Raw genomic sequence first — 21,875 nt, 5'->3', positions numbered from 1 at the left:
GTTTTCATAGTTTCTCTTGGTGGAATGACATATATCTCCTCCTCCAATTTCCCATTTAAATATGCTGTTTTTACATCCGTGATGAATTGTTAAATTTCGTTTTGCTGCCAAGGCTAAAAGATGTCTCAATGAGGCATACTTGACTACAGATGAAAAAGTTTCTTTGTAAACTACCCCATGTTTTTGTGAAAGTTCTTTTATTACAAGCCGTGCTGTATATCTTACTGTTGAATTTTCAGAACTCTTCAAAGTGAATACTCATCTTGCCTGTATGGCTTCTTATCTCCTGGCATATTTACCCCTTCAAAGATTTCGTTCTGAGCTAAAGATTCCAATCTCTCTCCATCGCTTCTTTCCATTCTTGAGAGTTCGGGCCACTCATTTTTTCTTCTGCTGTTGCTGGCACATCATTAAAAGACTGAGTTGCATACATTTCAAAATCCAGATATTCTATTGGTTTTGGTACGTGAGAAGAACACCTTACATAGTTCTCTTCATTTTGTTCATCTTCAAATTGATTGTCATCATAAATAGTCTTCATTTGCCTTTGACTGTCTTCTTTCTATTCTTCACTTTCTCTTTCTGCACATAAGGTTTCACTCTTGGTATTAGGTGCAGTTAACTTAGTAGTCTTGGTCTCTTCAGAGTCGTTTCTCTTTTCAAAGAATGCTACATCTCTGCTTGTAACAATATTTTTATTCAATGGATCCACTAATCGGTAGCCCTTGGAATTCTCACAATAGCCTACATAAATATACTTTTCAGCTTTTGGCTCACATTTTTCTCTTAGCTGTTTTGGAATGTGCGCCATTGCATCACACCCAAAAACCCTTATATTGCTTAGGCCAGGTTTCCTTCCTACCCATATATCATAGGGGGTTTTATTCCTTAATGCTTTTGTAGGTGATCTATTGTTACGGCCGTTGATATCGGCCCTGCCCAAAAACCTGTTGATAATCTAGCATCAGTTATCATGCTCCTCGCTTTTTCGACAGTGTTCCTATTAATCCTCTCAGCAACCTTACCTTATGGTAGTTTAATGCCTGATTCCCATTTTTGCCAGAAGTGTCTTCAATTTCAGTTTAATATATTCCTCCCATTATCAGACCTGATGATCTTAATCTTCTATCCCATCCACTTTTCGACCATATTACAATATTCCTCAAACATGTCACTGACTTGGTCTTTGGAACTAAGAAAATAAACATGAGTAACATAAGAAAATAATGGCTCCCATCTAAGGGTTCGCACTCCATTGGGCCACATACATATGTGTGGATTAACTGTAAGACATCTGTAGATTTACGTTTACTAGTCTTGAAAGGTAGTCTCGCATGTTTTCCTTTTATGCATAGTTCACAAAAGTCCTTGGTTACACTGTAATTCTGTATTCCCTTCACCATATTCCTCATTAACAACATACGCTTTCTATTTAGGTGTCCAAGTCTGCAGTGCCATAAAAAATCTTCCACTGAATATACTGAATAACTAACATTTCTATGTTTTCTGTCAATGGTATTCAATTTAAAAATTCCCCTCTTGCTCTGTGCATGTAAAAAATGACTCTATTTCCCTTCTTGTGAAATTTCCCCTACAGACAGTAGGTTAGTCGCAACATTTTTTACATAATGAACATCATGTGCTGTAGCTGTATCAGGTTCCCCATTTACACTTACATGTGGGTCTACTTTCCCAACCAATTGACACTGAAGCTTGCTGCCATCAACAGTAGACATTCCTATCTGAGTCTCATCTTTAACATCATAAAGAAGAGATTTGTCTTTAACAATACGCACAGATGCACCTGAGTCTAAAATCCATTTCTGCTGACGATTATCCACATCTCCAAAAAAAATAAAAACATGAGAGTGCCTCACCTTCATTATTGGTCCCTCTCTCTGGGCTATCAACAACAAGCCTCTTTTGCTGCATGTCTCACCTTGGGTTTACTTTTTCTGTGCACTAAGATACAATATGCTCCTTCTTCTGATGTCTATAGCACCTTGTAAGAGGTCCATAATTAGATAACTTGTTGCTAGCGCACTCGAGCTGATGTAATTTCGGTGTACGGCTCACGCGCTGCCTGCGATATGTAAGCTAGAAGAGAATCTGAGACCAAAGAGTAGTATTGACTCCAGTAAGAACTGTGTAGCAGTCGCAGTTAGTTGTTGCTAGCGAGCAGTCTGGTCTGGTGTATCGTGTTGGCTGGGCCGGTCGTGTGCAGCGATGGCGGAGCCTGAGCGTTGTAGGTTAAGATAAAAGCAGCCTCGCGCATATATATAGTATTGTTACATCAAGTCCCATGTAAATGTTTTAAAAAAATCTGTTAATAATAATCTTTCTCATAAAAAGTAACTTTTGACATTAATCTCAATTTAAACAATTCAATAATTTCTCCAATCCTTGGCCATCCCGATTATTGAAAAGAAAAATCAGTGCTTCCCTTTTATATAAGACAAATCTATCAGCCAGCATTGCACTTAGCTGCACCAGGAAAAATTTCTTATAGGAGCAGATATATACGCGTTATCCGGCGACCTAATTAAGGTAAGATTTTTCAGCTTATTCAGAATGATGTATCAGGGCCATGACGCAGCATTGCTGACGTCCAAAATTTACCAGGTTAACTTGACTGTCAATTATTGAAAGGTTATAGGTTTGTCACATTGTATTATATTTTCACTGTTGGGTAGTTACGCTAAATGAGAGTACTATTCATATTATTATATTTTATTTTTGTGGGGAGGTTACACTTGGCGACAACCGGCCAAGATCGTATTTTTGTGAATTTCTGAGAAGTGGTCAGCTATATATCTGCTCTTATTTACTTAATATTAAAAGTAGTTTGCATCTGGCGCAACGCATTTACTAATTTGTCACTTTTTCTTTCACAGATCATCGGCAATTTATTGCTCTTTGTTGTAACTGTATTTATTCCATTTTTGCTTTGCCTTGGTTTATTTTGTGCTTAACTTCGAGTTGTGAAAATGCCACGCAAAACTGCTAACAGTGCATCGCAATGTGCAAAGAGTGAAAAAGCTGACTCGAATAATTTGACCGATAATACTAGCGACACTCAGTGTAATAGTGATAATCCTCTAATTTCAGATAATCAGTGTGTGCCGATCACTAGTAATGATTTTGATGCTAATGATGAGCAAACAAATTCAATTGTGTCCTCTGTTAATTTAATGATAATTGATGACGCGGCACTTTCCGTTACAATGAACGCTGTCCAGTTTGACATGATTTGCAAAATTACGTAGTGAACAGATAATTGTTTGTAACGAAGGTGAACAACATACACAAAACACGTCAGATTTATTTGATTCTGCTCTAGTGGCCAACAGTGCACATCCGAGTAGCGAACCTTTTCGTGAATCAGGCAATGACCAAATGGTTATTCAAAACATGTCACATGCAGATACACCATCACACATCATAGAAAATAGAGTCGCTACTTTTGGCATGGATCAAGTTATGGCAGTATTGCTACAACTTGATGAAAAACTCAGACAGTCGAATGAAAAACAAGACAACAATTACAAACAACTTAATGAAAAACTAAACAACAATCTCAAACAGTCGAAGAAAGAACAAGACGACAATTTCAAACGACTTAATGAATCGAACAAACAACTTAATGAAAAACTAGACAACAATTCTAAACAGTCGAATGAAAAACACGACAGGTCGATCAAAGAAATTACTAAGAACTTTAAACATATTAATGAACAGATTGCAGCCGTTGCCGTACAATGTCATGATACTAAAGAACAATTACGTGAGGAAATTAAGGCTTGTGCTAGGAATAGTAGTGAAGAAATTAGATCCGTTGCACAAGAATTAAGTAATACACATGCAGCCACAACTAAATTACTTAGAGATGAAATTAGTGCAGTCGCTAAACAATGTTCTGAAAACGCAACACAGTTACGCGACGAGTTTAAATTAATGTCAGCAGAACTTTCACACACGCTGGACGCGAAAGTAGACAAGAAATTCGAACAACAGAACAGCCTAATTGACGAACGTTTTAATCACCACCAACAGAACATTGAAACGCGTTACCTTAAATTCATACAGGAACAGAACACAGTAAAGAAACAAGTCTTGGAAACAATTACTGCACAGAGACAGGAAGATAAGCGTAAATTATTTACGAAAGCAAAAACATACGTAGACAATAACATTGCTACAGTTTCAGACGAAATCAATACTATTAAACAGTTGAACACCGAATTGCATGCTGAAATCTCGGATCTTAAAACAAAAACAGACACACACACAGTAGACTTTCAGACAATGACCAACAGACTTGAAAAGTTGGATCTGATACAGGATCCCGATGCCTTCAAAGCAGACGTTAAGAAATTGAACAAAACCACACGTAAAATACGAAAACAAATTAATGCTTGTGACACTAAAACCGACGATCACGTAAAAGCACTGACTGAAAAATTTGATGAATTGGCCAGTCGTATTGACGTTATCGAAATTAACAATGACACCAAATCAGACGAGACGTCACCAGTTTCGTTTAATCAGACACCTGAATTCCAAAACATACAGCAAAAAATCAGTGAGATAGGCTCGTCCAATAATATATTGGGTAGAAAAGTGTCGTCTTTACAGCAAGAAATGACAGCAATGAAAAATGTTTCAACCTCTACCATTACACAGCATACGCCACATTCCGAACATTTGTCACACTCACACAGCCAGTGTAACTTAGGTAATCTACAGAGAGTACGTGACTTGGAATCCGAACAGACACAGACAAATAGAATCTCATACAATCGTGAACCTGCTCAGACACACAGAGACGATACTTTTGATTATAAGCACTTTCTATCTGTAAGAAAATTTAAAGTATTTAAAAATGACAAAACACAAATACACCCTTTGGACTGGATACAACAATTTGCTTTTGTATTTTCACAAGCTTGGCCTGTAATGCAGAAACTAGAATTGCACTGGATGCAACAACTTCTTTTTGAATTTTCACCGGAATTACCTCTAATGCAGAAACTAAAATTTATTTGCAGCGCGTAAGAGACCTCAGGGGATTCATTACACTTCGATGAATATGTGCCGTGGCGTGCAGAGAGCCCCGAGCCGTAGTAGTGCTGTTTCATCTTTAGTTTTCTGCACTGCTGCCTTCTCTTCTACTATCCTTTATATCTATCAAAAAAGCTCTTCATCTATCTATCTACCTAGGATTAAGAATGAGTAAAGAAAACCTGATATGACAAAATTTACCGAAAGTGACAATTTTCATTAGACACTCCCGAACTACCAGTATAATTTTAATAAGTGACAAAATTTTAATCATCAGTATCGTCAAAATTATCTGCAACAGGAAACACATTTTGGTAACAATAGAGGTTTTTCCCCACAACAACAGCATCAAAAGCAGCCAGTTAGCATACCTAACCAACAATGTACTCTGCAAGGTTAACCAAGCTTTAATGTTTCACCGTCTACACGTATAGCGTCGGCTCCACGAAATAGTAACGCACAGCAACAAGGAAATCACTACGTACAGAAAGCACACCATTTCAACTCATATCGCAATGCGCCGTATAGCAACGATTATTATGACAGACGTAAAAGTAAAGAGCACAGTTTTCAGCGTACGTTTAATAACAGTCGATCTTACCAGCAGCATAATCAACCACAACAACAGATTATCGTGAATGAACCAGACAGTCGGTATCATCCCGAGATGTCACAGCATCCTCCCACAAATAACAGCATGTCAGATAGAATTTGACTACATACTGCACAGATTGAACCTTCCAGCGATGTAAACAATACTTTTGATACACAGACTCTTGTTCACGAAAATGTTATTACTTTTGACGACATCCGAGACACCCTTTTGCATGAAAAACCAGTTATTCAAAAAACCATTTCCCACCCTGTCATTGAAGTAAAGATTGGATCATCCACATTTTCAGCAGTAAGCGATTCTGGATCACCTATGTCAGTTATAAATGAGGAAACTTTCACTCAAATTTTTGGATTGTTCCCTTATTGACAACAGACGTTATTTTAGGTACGAATTTTTTGGTACAACACGACGCAATTATTGACTTTCAAAATTCCTATTTAATGTTAAAGGATGAAAATGTACAACTGGCATTAGATTTTCAGCACTCTTTATCTGCAGAAGAACAAACAATTAATCGGACAGAGGTCATTTCTGTATCACGTAACATAAACTGTCATTCCACATTGTTCACAGATACGTTCGTACACAACTATAATATACCAGACGAATCCGACTATGGCGTTATGCAAATGATTTCTGATAAAGTTAAACAGAGCAGCGCAAATACAGACGACGAACGTACGCAACTACGCAAAATTCTTTTACAGCAAGCTCCAGTTTTTGACAACATCCCTAGTACTATGTCCGGTTTCATGTATGAATTTCAAGTTAAACAGCACGACACGTTTAAAGCCAAACATTATCCCATACCGTATATTCACAGAGAACAGTTTAAGAAAGAATTGCAAACTATGCTTGACCAAGGTATTATTGGACCGGCAGTTAGTCCGTACATAAACCCTCTCCAAATTGTTAAGAAAAGGGATGGCTCACTTCGACTCATACTTGATTCACGTCACATCAATGACATTATTATTAATGAAACAGGTCGCCCACAAACACTAGAACTTCTACAGAAATTTCATGGTACTGCTATTTATTCCACATTAGATTTGAAATCGGGATTTTGGCACATTCAGCTCCATCCGAACTGCAGAAAGTACACAGCATTTCTGTTTTGGTGACTGTTATCAATTTTGCAAAATACCGTTCGGTTTAACAATTTCTTCAGCAGTATTTATTCGCGGTTTGAATACTATACATCCGACAGAACTTAAAGACAGAATCACAACGTATGTAGACGACATTCTTATTGCAGAAGCTAACTGGTCTGAACACAATTTGATTCTGGAACAACTGTTGCAAACTTTTCGTGCACGAGGAGTGACAGTTAATCTTAGCAAATCACACTTTGCCATAACTTCTATAAAATTTCTTGGAGATGTAATTTCAGCAGAAGGCTTAGCGCCTGACCTGGAAAAAACTTCAAGCTTTACGTGACTTTACTGTTCCAACGACGAAGAAACAACTACGCAGCTTTCTGGGTTTAATTAACTTTTCCGTAAATTTATTCATTACTCTGCTTTAGACACCCCTAGATTATGCCCACTGACGGGTAGGAACACTATTTGGTCCTGGGATAGCCAAGCGCAGACTGAATTTGTCAATCTGAAACAAGCTTTGTTGAATGCACCACTTTTATCACACCCAGATCTCACTAGAAATTTTTCCATTGCCACCGACAGTTCTAACACAGCTTTAGGCATACACATTTTTCAGGAAATTGAAGAAGACGGTAATTCAGTAATTAAAAACATCGTTTTTGCAAGTCGCGTTCTGTCACCTGCTGAACGCAATTATTCTGTTACAGAACTTGAAACATTATGTGTTGTATAGGCATTTACCCAATTTAGGCATTTTCTTTATGGAAGACATACTACTGTTTACACAGACCATAGAGCTATCCAGTTTTTACTTTCCGCAAAATTTACACACGACAGACTAAGCAGATGGAAACTTTATTTACAGGAATTTAATTTTACAATTGTTCACATTCCCGGTACACAAAATATTGTAGCAGACGCACTATCCCGTTCTCTCTGCAACAATCAGCAAGACATCGCAACCAACTTCTGCCAAGCAAATTCTAGCGTCATGTATATTCAACAAGTCGCATTTGAAAACTTCATTTCATCGTCATTACGAGCCATAGAACAAGAGCAGAGTAAATACAACGTATGGAAAGAAATTAAACACCTTTGGCAAGATAAGAATAACGTTACCATTAGAAAACATTACACCGTATGCAATAACATTCTGTTTCGCCGCTCTCCCTGACGGCAACAACTGGTTATTATGCGTTCCTGACGAACTTGTTAACAAATTAATTTGGTATACTCATTTAAGTTACGCACATTATGGAGCCAGAAAATGTTTTCTTATACTGAGACAGAACTGTTATTTTGCCAACATGGAGAAACGTATTCGACGAGTTTTAGCGTCATGTAGAATCTGCCAGAAAGCTAAATCAGACACGACTTCACATATTCCTCCGTTACATCCCATTGTACCTGTTAAATTGAGACACATGGCCGCTATAGACATTTTTGGACCGATTCCCAGAACTAATAGAGGTTTTTGCTACATCTTTGTCGCTGTTGAATTCACTTCGAAATTTGTTACCTTCACTCCATTGCGCAAAGCTACTGCTAAATCTATTTCGAATGCATTTGTAAAACATTTTTTATTTCACATAGGGCATATATTGAAAGTAATTTCCGACAATGGACCACAATTTCGATCTGCGATATGGACACGTATGTTACGAGCTAGAAACATTTCTCCGATCTATATATCCAAGTATCACGCTTCTTCGAACTCTTGTGAACCACTGATGAAAGAAATTGGTAAACTGTGTAGAATGTATTGCCATAAAAGACATATTGATTGGGATACACGCATACACTCATTCCAGGATGTAATTAACTCCATACCAAATGAATCCACTATGCTATCTCCGACTGTTATATTGAAAAATGTTGAACCACCTAACAAAATTAAAGAATTAGTATCTTTTCCTACATCTCGTCGACTACGTCACCATGAAATAATTGACATTGAGCTCAACAACATCAAATGTGCCGCAGAGCGCCGGAGACGAAAGCAAAAACAGGTTTGTACAAGCCGTGACTTTCAGATTGGACAGAAGATATTAGTACGCATACACTATTTATCCAACAGAGGAAAGAGTAGATGCAGTAAATTTGAACTTCTATACGCAGGTCCATACAGAATTCGCAGCATTCCTCATCCCAATGTGGTACATGTTGAAACTTTGAGAACCATAAAAAGCAAAGGCAGTCACCATGTCTCCAATATTAAACCCTTTATTGAATAAACATACTTTATGATTTATCACATTGTAATGCCTTTTCCGGTTATTGATATGAACACTTACTGATGATTATCATATTTTTTCCTGGCAAGTGCCCGGCAAGGTAAGGTTAGCAGGTCGCTTTTCTTGTCGTTATATATCAGACCGTGCACATTTTCGATTTTTTGTGTATGTATGATTGTTTTCCTGTCGAAAGTAGAATTTTTGTCTGTATACACTATGAAATGTTTAAGATGTAACAAACACCAGTTGACATTGACATTTTGCATTATGTTATCTCAACATCTTGACTATTTTACATTTTTTGCTACTACATTATGATACTGTGTGTACATTTTTTACACTTGGCAACTGACTATGTTTTTGACCTAATACGTTTTCTGTCATGCTATGCTGTATGCTTAATTATATTACTAGAAACAAGTTTTTATTTAATGGGTACATGAATTAAATGAAAGATATTAATCCATATTTATCGTTTTTCAGAAAGCAATATCGTGTAAAAGAAATGAATTAAACAACCACAGTGGTTTACTATGAAATGGAAATTTTACCATCAGAATGAAGGAAGGAAAATGCAATATATTGTCATGAAGAGTAAATGGATCAGAATTAACAAGCATTAACCAGAATATCCTGTACACATCGTATGATAGCAGTCTTGACTAATTATTTTTCTTTCAGAATACAAGGCGATTGATGCAGACTGTCAGACAGAAGTACAGATGTTAATTTTAATGATGAAATATGCTAGAAATAAGAAACACTATACTATGAATAGTTGTATGAAGTAAATGGTAATATGATAGTGAATAATGAGGTGTCTATTTTTTGCAGATGATAATAAATGATGATGAATAGTTATATGAAAAATATGCTAATACGAATAATGAAGTTTTTCTTTGCAGGTGATTATAGTGATGAAGTTATAGTGATATGAATAATGAAGTTTTTCTTTGCAGATGATGATAATGATGAAGTTTATATATTTACTGTTATTTAAGTATTTGTTGCAGTTCCCTTTGACAGTGTGTCTTATGTCACATAGTATAATGACTGAATGTTTTGGGAAAGACAGCTAGATTACATACATATTAAGTACACATTTCATTACCTGTTAATTCAAAGTTCACTATTTTTCAGCATAATATGCATTTCTTCTTTCAGCTCAATAATCCATTTTGTATTTTTTCCAGGAGAAGGTTTTCGTGACATAATATGCTATAAGTAGTTAGTTATTAAACCTGTTCTAGTACTTGCATTTTTTTACCCAGTTGTGTCTATCATTTATGAATGTGATCACATATATAGTACTTGTTTCATAACCTTGCTACAGCTGACTCATGACGAATGACGTTAATAATCCTTATTTCCAGTAATAAGTCAAAAGCAAATATTTTCATGCCCCAGCAATTAATTATCGATCCCAGTACAATTCATTGCTAGCAAAAAAAAATTACAAGTCCCAACTATTACCAGTATACAACTAAATAAAGCTACCAGGTTAAGATATATTTTTAGTCCTAAAGATAACGCAAATTTTCTGTGTATTGATTGCATTATGTCTATGTGTTATTGGACTACCGACCTTGAGTAATAGTTCCAATGTCTTACATTTTAAATATGTCTTATGTCACTTACTTGATATCGTATATGAACAGTAACTTGATGTTACACTCAATAACTCCTGTTTTAAATGATGACTTGTGAATAACACTGAATAATGTTTTGTAACACTATATGAATACTTTGTAACTGGCCAATGAATGCCACTGATTGACTTGTGAATAACACTGAATAATGTTTTGTAACACTATATGAATACTTTGTAACTGGCCAATGAATGCCACTGATTGACTTGTGAATAACACTGAATAATGTTTTGTAACACTATATGAATACTTTGTAACTGGCCAATGAATGCCACTGATTCAGTCAGATGAGTTATGAATAGTGTTTCGTAATGCTCAATATTGTTCATATCGGTTGATACACTAGTGTAATTCAATGATGACTAGCATAAGACTTAATGTGTCCTTCACCTTCTGACCTAATTACTGCAATATCCGTTTATCCTGTCCATCCTCATGATCATGGAGCACTATATTGGTTTTTGCACTAATTCTGCGTTACTGTAAGAGTATGGATTCTACAAGAATATGGTGTTGACATATCAAGCTGTCCACCACCTTGAACGATGGAGATGTTATTATGGTAGCACTGTTTGGTGTACCTAATGTACTACCAAAATGATAACATTGAATATTAATACAACATTTCAGTGTCTTGGCTACACTAATAAACACTTCAGGGAAGAGAACTTCAGATTGTCTCACTTGGTGTTGTGCTTCTGTAGAAAGATATGGACTTTCAGAGCAGCTACGTGCAACCTACTGTGCTACAACCATGATGCAATCCTTCCCATTCCTTTCCTAGTTCCTGTAAAATAGTAAAGACTTATACAGTGCATTTAAATTCTTGTAAAATGATATGTTTTGTACTCAGTGCGTGTGCACTCTATTTTGTTAATATAGTTTGTTCTCATTGCGTATATACTTTGTCATTTCTGAATATGTTTTGTACTCAGTGCCTGTGCACATTATTTAATTTATTAATATGTTCTGCACTTACCAAAGATGTATATACTCTGTGATTGTAACCTTAGTAAACTAAATAGATTATAGAAAAATTTGTTGCTCATGGCAGGTCCAATTGACTCACCATCGCTGCCAAATTTTTGCCCCCCAGTGGAGGGTTATGTAAGAGGTGCATAATTAGAGAACTTGTTGCTAGCGCACTCGAGCTGATGTAATTTCGATGTACTGCTCACGCGCTGCCTGCGATATGTAAGCTAGAAGAGAATCTGAGACCAAAGAGTAGTATTGACTGCAGTAAGAACTGTGTAGCAGTAGCAGTTAGTTGTTGCTAGCGAGCAGTCTGGTCTGGTGTATCGTGTTGGCTGGGCCGGTCGTGTGCAGCGATGGCGGAGCCTGAGCGTTGTAGGATAAGGTAAAAGCAGCCTCGCGCATATATATAGTATTGTTACATCAAGTCCCATGTAAATGTTTTTAAAAAAATCTGTTAATAATAATCTTTCTCATAAAAAGTAACTTTTGACATTAATCTCAATTTAAACAATTCAATAATTTCTCCAATCCTTGGCCATCCCGATTATTGAAAAGAAAAATCAGTTCTTCCCTTTTATATAAGACAAATCTATCGGCCAGCATTGCACTTAGCTGCACCAGGAAAAATTTCTTATAGGAGCAGATATATACGCGTTATCCGGCGACCTAATTAAGGTAAGATTTTTCAGCTTATTCAGAATGATGTATCAGGGCCATGACGCAGCATTGCTGACGTCCAAAATTTACCAGGTTAACTTGACTGTCAATTATTGAAAGTTTATAGGTTTGTCACATTGTATTATATTTTCACTGTTGGGTAGTTACGCTAAATGAGAGTACTATTCATATTATTATATTTTATTTTTGTGGGGAGGTTACAACCTCACTGATTTCTTCTTTTTGTTTCTTGAATAAAGAGCAGATGCTGTTTCTTACTCCAATACATGACATCTTGAAGTACTCCTTACATGCTATAGGATTTTCACTTTACCACTGTCACCCGTGATCGGTATACCTGAGCTTTCCAGCCCCATAATGATAGGTGCATACCTTTCGGGCAGATCTGCCAACAGTGGTGTCCCTATCCATTAGTCAGCGAACTCAAACCCAATGTTCCTCAGTCGGTTTGATGTGGCTATTATTTTGTTGATGTATTCATCCACACTCTTGCATTTGTCCAACTGAGTGGTAATTAACTCACTTAATAATCCTGATTTCCTTGTAAGACCTCCATGCTCAAATGCACTTCGTAATTTGTCCCATACTTCTTTCGTCTTTTCAGCTTTTTCAATGTGAACATAGTTCACTGGGTCAACTAGTAACATCAACTTTGATTTTGCTTTCCTATCTTTACTTGAATAATTCTGATCTGTGTATCTCATTGTCCCATTCACCACTGCATGTTACTTAGTTTTCGTGACCCATAAGTCTTTCAGTCTGCAGAATTTGTGCTACGATCATTTTACAGTAACTTTGATATTTCTTGACCAAAAGAATAATACAAAAGAGTTGCATTTGTCTTATAAGGATAAATCATATTTCACACAAGTGCCCTACCTGGAACTTTCCCAACACTTTCTCACTATTATATAATGTATATACTTATTCCAAATGCATCGCTGGGTCTATAACCTGTTAGAGTCGACACAGGTTAATATGTAACTTATTTGTACTTCCACATAAAATACATTGAACACAACAACCAAGGAACATCTTGATAAATTCTTGTTTTCAAGAGGAGTTACCATTTTGTGTATATAAAGGACAATACTTCATACTTCATCATTCATTTACGTACAGCACTACAGCATGCTTGGATAAGAAAACAGCTGACTGACACAGACTCTTTCAGCATTATTGCATGGAACATGGAACATATATAAAAACAAATATATAAAAAACCCTTGTATAACATATTAAAAGACACAGAAAATAATTAACACTTAACACTCCTCCTTAATTATTTTTCTTCTTAATTCTTGAAACACTTTTACTGTCTGTGGCTTAGTGAGTATGTCAGCAAGTTGACTTGAACTGTCCACATGTTTCAGTTTGATAGTCATTCCCATGTGTTCTTGAATAAACTTTTGTGAAATTCCAATGTGTTTCTTGCCTCTTGATATTTTTTTCATTAGTATTCTTCAACATGTGTGTTGCAGTTTGATTATCAACACAGAGTTCTGATGGTTTATTCAAGATTGAAATTCTAAGTTCTTGTCCAAGGTGTCGTATCCAACATATATCAACGATTGAAGAGACAGCAGTTTGTTATTCTGCATCTGCTGTTGAATTTGCCACAGACATTGCTTTCAAGCATACCAGACAATGGGCCCTCCTCGCATAATAAGAATACCACTGGTGGAGCATCTGGTTGCAATACCACCACCATAAACAGAATTAGTATAAGCAAGCAATGTTGAGCCTCCATCAAATAATATGACATACTTCATAGTTTCTTTTAGATACTGAAAATTTAGTTTCACCATTTTCCAGTGACTAACCATTGGTTTACTACTGAATCTACTTAAGTAATTAACAGCAAAACTAATATCCAGACATGATATTCTTGCAAGATCCAGTAGGCAGCCTATAGCTTCTCTGTAAGATTCAGTCCTTTCCAATGGTTCATCGTTGACAAGGTTTACTTCATCTGTCATCATTCCACGCTCCATAGGTGTGACAATTGAATTTAAATCATCGAACTTAAATTGTCTTAAGATTTTCTTTGTATATGTAGAGTGATGTACATAGATTCCTTGTGAACTTATTTTCGTTCAAAAATATGTAATTGATTTCGCATTTTCCTGTCAAATGTTATTTCAAACATCTGATTAAGTTCGTTCAAAACTTTGTTGATGTTGTCTGTCATCCTCCTGATAACTAGCCCATCATCAACAAACAATGCTATAATCATGCTTCTGTCTTCATTGTAACAGATTCAAGGATCATTGTCTGTACATTCAAATTCTAATGTTATCAGATAATCTGATAATTTCTCGTTCCAGTTCTTTGGAGCTTGTTTTAGGCCACATAAACTTTTCTTTAACTTACAAACTCTATTTGTACCATAGTTGAATCCACTAGGTTGATTCATGTAGATTTCCTCTTGCAAGTCATAAAATGCTGTCTTCACATCAAATGTTGCTATTTTATTTTTATTTTTAGCTGCAATACTAAGCAATAGTCTAATTGATACATATTGTACTACAGGACTAAAAGTTTCTGAATAATCCAGTCCTTCTTCTTGCTTTGTATGCAATACCCAGTGACAGGTTAAAGATTCTGCATACTTTGGAAGTTCTATGTGACTCCAAGTTTTTAATTTTATTAGCGATTTGTTTTCTTCAGACATTGCTTTATAGCAGTTCTTATCTTTCAGGGTATTTGAAACAGAAATGTCTACAACTTCACCAATCATGCCAAAGTTTGCATTATTATTGTGTTGCATGTGATCCATTTCCTAGTATGTAAATCTGAAAGGTTGCCTAAAGTTTCGTCGGTGATGGGACTTCATTTTGTTTTATGTTATCAGATGACATACTACAATCTTTAGAGCCATCAGAGAAACAATCATCAGATATATCTGTTTCTTCTGGATATTTTAATTCATTCTTTTCTCCTGTGAAAGATTTAATTAGACTAGCTCCTTCTCTGTCTTCTATTCTTTCGACAAATATGACATAATCAGAGCTAACTACGTTCTTTTCATCAGGTAGATAGATTCTGTAGCAGGGTGAATCCAAATCATACCCAACAAAGGTTTCTTTCTTTGATTTCTTTTCAGTCTTTCTTCGTTTGTGATATTCAGTCAGATCATAGCAGTCACATTCAAAACTTCTCAACTTATCGAAATCTGTTTTCCGTCCAAACAACAGTTCAACGGGACTTTTTCCTTTTACAGAACTTCTACCAGTTTGATGTAGCGTAAAGACGGCATAATTTATCGCTTTAGCCCAAAGATTCTCATTCAGGTTTCGTATGTGTATTTCCAATTGTGCTGACTCCACAACTGTGCCCATTTCTCTTTCAGTTCTGCCATTTTGCTGAGGTGTGTACGTTTTCCTCTTGAAGTGAAAAACGCCAAGTTCATCTAGAAGACTTTTAGTGAGTGCATTCTTGATTTCAGTCCTGTTGTCCGACTTTAAACATTTTACTTTCTTTCCAAAATGATTTTCTACCAATTTCATGAGAGTTTCTAATTTGGAAACAGTTTCATCTTTTGTCTTGAAAAAATAAACAGTTTGGGAATGAGAAAAATCATCTTTAAACAACAAGAAATATCTTGCTCTTACTAACGACATCAGATTCACTTCACACAAGTCAACATGAATTACATCCAAAGTACTTTCAGCAATTTTCGTATTTGTTGGATGAGATTTGTGATGTTTCTTGCCATAAATAAAACCAACACATACATATGCATTCCAGTCTCCAATATAATCAATACCATTTCTTTTTAGTATGTCCCTGTTATGCACAACATTTTGATGTGCTAAGTTTTCATGCCACATTTTAATTGAGATTGCTGTCGTACATTTGTTAAATTCCTTTGTATGAAACAACATTTTGTACAGCTGTCGTTCGCATCGACCTATTGCTACAGTTTCCAGATTGTCAGTGGTTTTGAAACCTGAGAGATCTGCATTTGCACTCTGAACATAGGCTTTGTCTAAGACTTGAGTAACAGAAAGTGAATTAAAGTTTATGTTTGGTACATATAGAACATTCTCCAGAACTGCATCATTCCACTGTTCTCCATTGAAAGCCTCTAATTCGACATCTCCCACTCCGTTTCCTTCTACTTTGGTTGCATCACTAATTAACTCTTTCATAAAATGATTTAATTTTATGTAATTTATTAACCAGTCCCTTCTAAATGTCATACATTGCGTGGAACCACAGTCTTGGAACCGAAAGTTCTCTTGACCCTACTGCAAATTTATTTCATTTATGCTGGCAATAGATAATCCAACAGCGACCAGTGCTTTATGTTTGTAACCTTTTGATCCTTTATTGTCACGTTTATTGCTTGTCTTGTTTCTGTCTAAAGTTGGACTTGGACATTCCCTGGCGAAATGGCCCTTTTGCTAGGAGTTGTTACATGAATAATTCTCTCTATAGTACACTAAATATTTCGCACATGGTTTATTTCTGCACTGTTTCTTTACATGCCCGTTTTTGCAGCATTTGAAACATTGAACTATAAACGTTTTCTGCTGACCTGCTTTGACAAATTGTTTCCTTTGTTTTGAGATAAAAGCATTAGTGTGGGATGTGCTTAACGGTTCTGTCTGGTTTAACCTATCTTCCTCCAGATGCAAACATTCAAACAATGCGTCAAGATTTTTGTCAGCTGCCGCTAAATTATCCCATGCAGTACAGAAGTGCTGAAGTTTCAGCAGTAACAGCCCAAGAATTTGCGACATAATCCAGCTCTCTTTCACGGCTTCATCTTCCACTGTTAAATCTTCTGCAGATTCTTGAATATGCATACAGTTTTGAACAGCAGACTTATATTGTATTTGTAACTAAAGAAATTTCTCTGCAAACCTTTAATTGTCAAATCCGATTTCTTGCCATATAGCGTTTCTAATTTTTAAGAAATTGATAGCAGACTTGCAATTTACTATTTTCCTGGTTATGTTGCTACTGGCATTTAAACCTATAAAAATTTTTGCCTCAAGATCTTTTTCAATCCAAGCTTTTACATGTTAACCAGTTTCTCCTCCTGTTGGTTTAATTTACTGACCAGTTGCTACTGAATACAATTTCCTTGACTTTAATGTGAAATCTAGTAAAATCGGCAAGAAACATAGTGAACATCTCTGCGACGATCCTCTGACAATATTTCCAATTGTGACTTTATAGAATCCATTGATAACAATTAAAAATTCTACTGTTTGTGAAGTTAATACACGTAACTGACTCCTCTGACTGTACTTTGACGATTAACAAAGTTTTCGCAACTTTAATTTTCGTGACACTAATTTGCCGATTTATGCTACTTCTGACTATCTACTGATATGCAATGCATCACTGCATGTCTGCTCCTTTAAAAATAACAGACGAATAGTTACATATCCAGTTTTGTACTTGCATTTACCTGGGCAAGCTTGTAGATTCGTTCTGGGCCCATTACCTCTTGACAAATTCTTGTTTTAAAGATAAGTAAATATCTTGTGGTATATAAAGGAGAACACTGTAATATAATATTCACTTATGTACAGCACTACAGCATGCTTGGATAAAAAACAACTGACTGACATAGAGTAACTATTTCAGCATTTTTGCATGGAACATGGAACATATATAAAAACACATTGCGTAACATATTACAAGACACAGAAAATAATCAACACTTAATAGAACATTAAATTACATATGTTAAACTCAGAGCATACATTAGCACCAGAGGGGTCTATTATACTCCACACGATGCACTTTGCCATTGTTTCACATGAAATACATTGTTTACACAATTTCAACAAGAGGCATCTTCCACAAGTTTAACTAAACTACCTTTAAAAATGTCAAGCGCTTCAAGACAGACATTTGCTTTGTATTTCCATGTATTCCAATTTGATTGCCCATCTAGTAATTCAATGCTTATTATTCTTGTCGGAGCCATAGTCGATCTTCATTTCAAAAGTTACACCGACATACAAAAGTCGCAATATGCGAATTTAAAAATTTCATTTATGTACGAAACTTGAAACTTGGGTTTCACCAATTCCTTTAAATAATTACGCAGTGGCATACCTAGGACCGTAATCTGTTTGGTTATTTAGGAATCGCACGAGTTTGTCATAGATAAAAAAAACGCAATGGTTTATTAGAAGGCTACAGAATAACGCTTAATAACGACAGTACATTTCCATTGTGGCAAAGAACGCAAAACAGTTCGTGTCTGGTAAGACTGAGATATTTAAATGTCAGTGACGTTTTTAAGTAAAACTTTTTACTATGCAAAACGTTAAATATTCACACTGGACATCACACCATGTCACATCAGTTCGCTTAGAGCAGTACAGAACGTGAAAATGGTGTTATGAGATACCATCTGCGATACAAAAAGTACGAGTACATATCGGAATTGAGGAACTAAGTACCGCAGAGTTTATTAATGGCTGAAGAAAATTCATAACAGATATTCTTGATCAATCTTGCGTGGAAAATTGCTGATAAGTGAAACAACATTTCAATACATTGACTTTCGTTTGATATCGAAAACATATTAACACACACATCAGACAATATTTATAAAAGAATAAATAAAGCTCTTTACCTTATCTATTTTTGTTGGGTAGCACAGAGACATGAGTTTTCACTAAACAGAAGGTTATTAAATGAACATTGCTTCATTAATGTATGTCCTTTTTTTTTTTTTTTTTGCTCATATACATGGATATCGTACAATTCTAATGCAGACAGAGTTACGAGCTATAATCCTTGTAAAGATATTCATCGATGGAGTAGAAGGAGTTGGCCAACAAGAAGTTCTTTAATTAACTCAGAAGCAGATCTTCGTCACTTACAAGACCTTTGATATGCTCTGGTTAGCTATTGAATATATGAGTACCCATGTATTTGACTTTTTTTTGTTAAGCTTCTATAGTCCTTATACAGATTGTTTTTGGTTCTGGTATTATAATCATGTTCTGCACTATTTTGTGTAAAGAGAGACTTATTGGAAAATGAAAAATGATATTAATTAGTATATGTACTGAGAAGTAGTAGTTAGAATAGCAAGTTTCTTAAAGAGGTCTCTGTGTGATGATCTAGGACTGACGCCAGATACAATTCTAATGACTCGTTTCTGGATTTTGAAAATGTTCTCTTCGTGAGAGGAGTTTCCCCAAAAAATGATTTCATAACTCATTTCTGAATGGCAGTAGTCCGAATAAACTAAGTTCTTCATTTTTTATTTCTGCTATTATGCGTACTGCAACTGTAGCTCAACTGAGGCGTTTCATTAAGTCTAGAGTGCAAGTTTTCCAATTTAGATTGTGGTCAATGTGAAGACCTAAAAATTTGGCACTGTCTGCACCTTTAATATCATTGTTTGAAAAGATTATACTTGTGGGGTCAAGTATTCTTTGTGAGATACTAAACTGTATGTACTGGGTCTTGTCAAAATTCAGTGACAATCCATTTGCTGTGAACCACCCATTGATACTAACAAATATTTCATTTGCTGATTGTTCAGTGAGATCATTGGTATTGTTTTTATACCAATACTTGTGTCATCTGCAAATAAGACAAAATTTGCATTTTGTGACACTGCATATGGAATGTGAGTAATGTATAATAGGAACAACAAGGGACCTAAAATAGAGCCCTGGAGCAACCTTTCCCTGGTGATTTCATATTTTGAATGACTGTTGTTATGTGGTGAGCCTGATACAGAATCTTCCAGGTGCTAATAACTTTTGATTTATTGATTCTAATATATCATCTGTAAAAGTGAATATAGCTTCATCAGCTAACTATCCTTCCAAAATCCAAACTGATTGTGAATGAGAATATTTTTCTGTACTAAGTGATTATAAAGACTGTTGTACATAACAGTTTCAAACACTGTAGAAAATATTGCCAATGATGAAATGGGATGGAAGTATTCCACTGATAATTTGTCTCCTTTTTGTGTAATGGTTTGGCAATAGCTTTTTTAAGCCTATCTGGAAGAGTACTTCTGTGGAGGGATTCATTTCATAAGTAACACAGTATGTCACAAAGTTCTGAGGAGTAACATTTAATTATGGTAGTGCAGCTTTCATCATAACTGCTGGAACATTTGTTTTTAAGAGAGCTAATAATATTAGAAATCTCTTTTGGTGAGATAGGATATGGTTGAATTTTGTCAAACTTCTGCAGAAATGCATTTTTTAAATATTTTAAGCCATTTTCTGAGGAACATGCAAACCTAAGTTGTCTGCTACTGAAAGGAAAAAGTTGTTGAAAGTGTCTGCAATTTTGGAGGTATCTGTAATCAACTCATTATTTACAATTAACATAATTTCCTCATTTGCCTGATTAGTTTTTCCTGTTTCTCTTTCTACTATGTTCCATATAGTTTTTATCTTATTATTAGAGGCATTTATTTTTTCTTGAAAGTAAAAACATTTTGATGTTTTGATTACTTTGTTTAGAATTTCACAATATAATTTGTAATGAGATTTAGCTCTGTAGTCATCGTTTTTCCTTAACATTAAGTACAGCTTTTTGTTGTGCAAGATACTTTTCTTCCATTTGTAATCCAAGGTTTTGAAACATTTACTCTATTTGCTTTGATTACTTTCTTGGGGCAACAGTTTTCAATGTGACCTATGACCATATTAGAGAAACAGTATTATTTTTCATTTATCCCAGGTGAATTGTATTTAACTTTCCAGTCTGTATTCCTCAAACATTTTTTTATACCTTCAATTCCCATTTAATTTATTATTCGTATAGTTTCTCACTTCCTGTTGTTACTTGAATCAGACCCCATTATATTAAATGTAAGCAACTGGGCATCATGATCTGAAAGGCCATTAAATATTGTATTTATACTATGATTTGCTAGTGTGGTAGTATCTATGAAAATGTTATCAATAGCAGTGCTGCTCAAGCCCCTACCATGCTGTAGCGGAGAAGTGAGGCAACTGTCCCCCAATTGAAGCAGCTGATCGCCGCCATTTGTAGGGATGAATCCTAGTACTGTGGTTGTGAAGTATATGAGACGCAACAAGAGCAAATTTGTTTAGAAAAGTACTGAGAATTCAAGTCTATTTTAAAAGTACACTTAAATGAATGAAGTTTCCTAATTTCCGAAATACGTCTGCATCGAGACGCGAAATTTAAGAATGTAAGGCTCTTTCCTGACAAGGTGGAGCGAGTTTACATTGAGTTATTTGCATTAGATAATTACATGAAACTTTTAAAGTATCAGACAGTACTATTATTATTTAATTCACCTGTCAGGTCCTGTTTGCTTTTTGCCGACTACTGTGTACATTTTGCACGCTTACTTTTGTTTAGCACAGTACTGTCTACACTCAAATTTTGGTATGATTAATTGTAATTACCCATTTCACTTTAAATACCGTAAGAATTTCATTCACACATTAGTTTTTAACACTGATAGCACCTCTGAAAGTGGTTGAGTTTGCAACATTTGATCAAATATTTGACCATTTACGAAGTATAATCACCACTTGACAACACGTGTTAAGTATCTAAACGCAATTATTCGACC

Source organism: Schistocerca gregaria, chromosome 2, assembly GCF_023897955.1.
Source record: "Schistocerca gregaria isolate iqSchGreg1 chromosome 2, iqSchGreg1.2, whole genome shotgun sequence".
In the NCBI taxonomy this organism is placed as follows: domain Eukaryota; kingdom Metazoa; phylum Arthropoda; class Insecta; order Orthoptera; family Acrididae; genus Schistocerca; species Schistocerca gregaria.
This window is presented reverse-complemented; position numbering follows the sequence as displayed.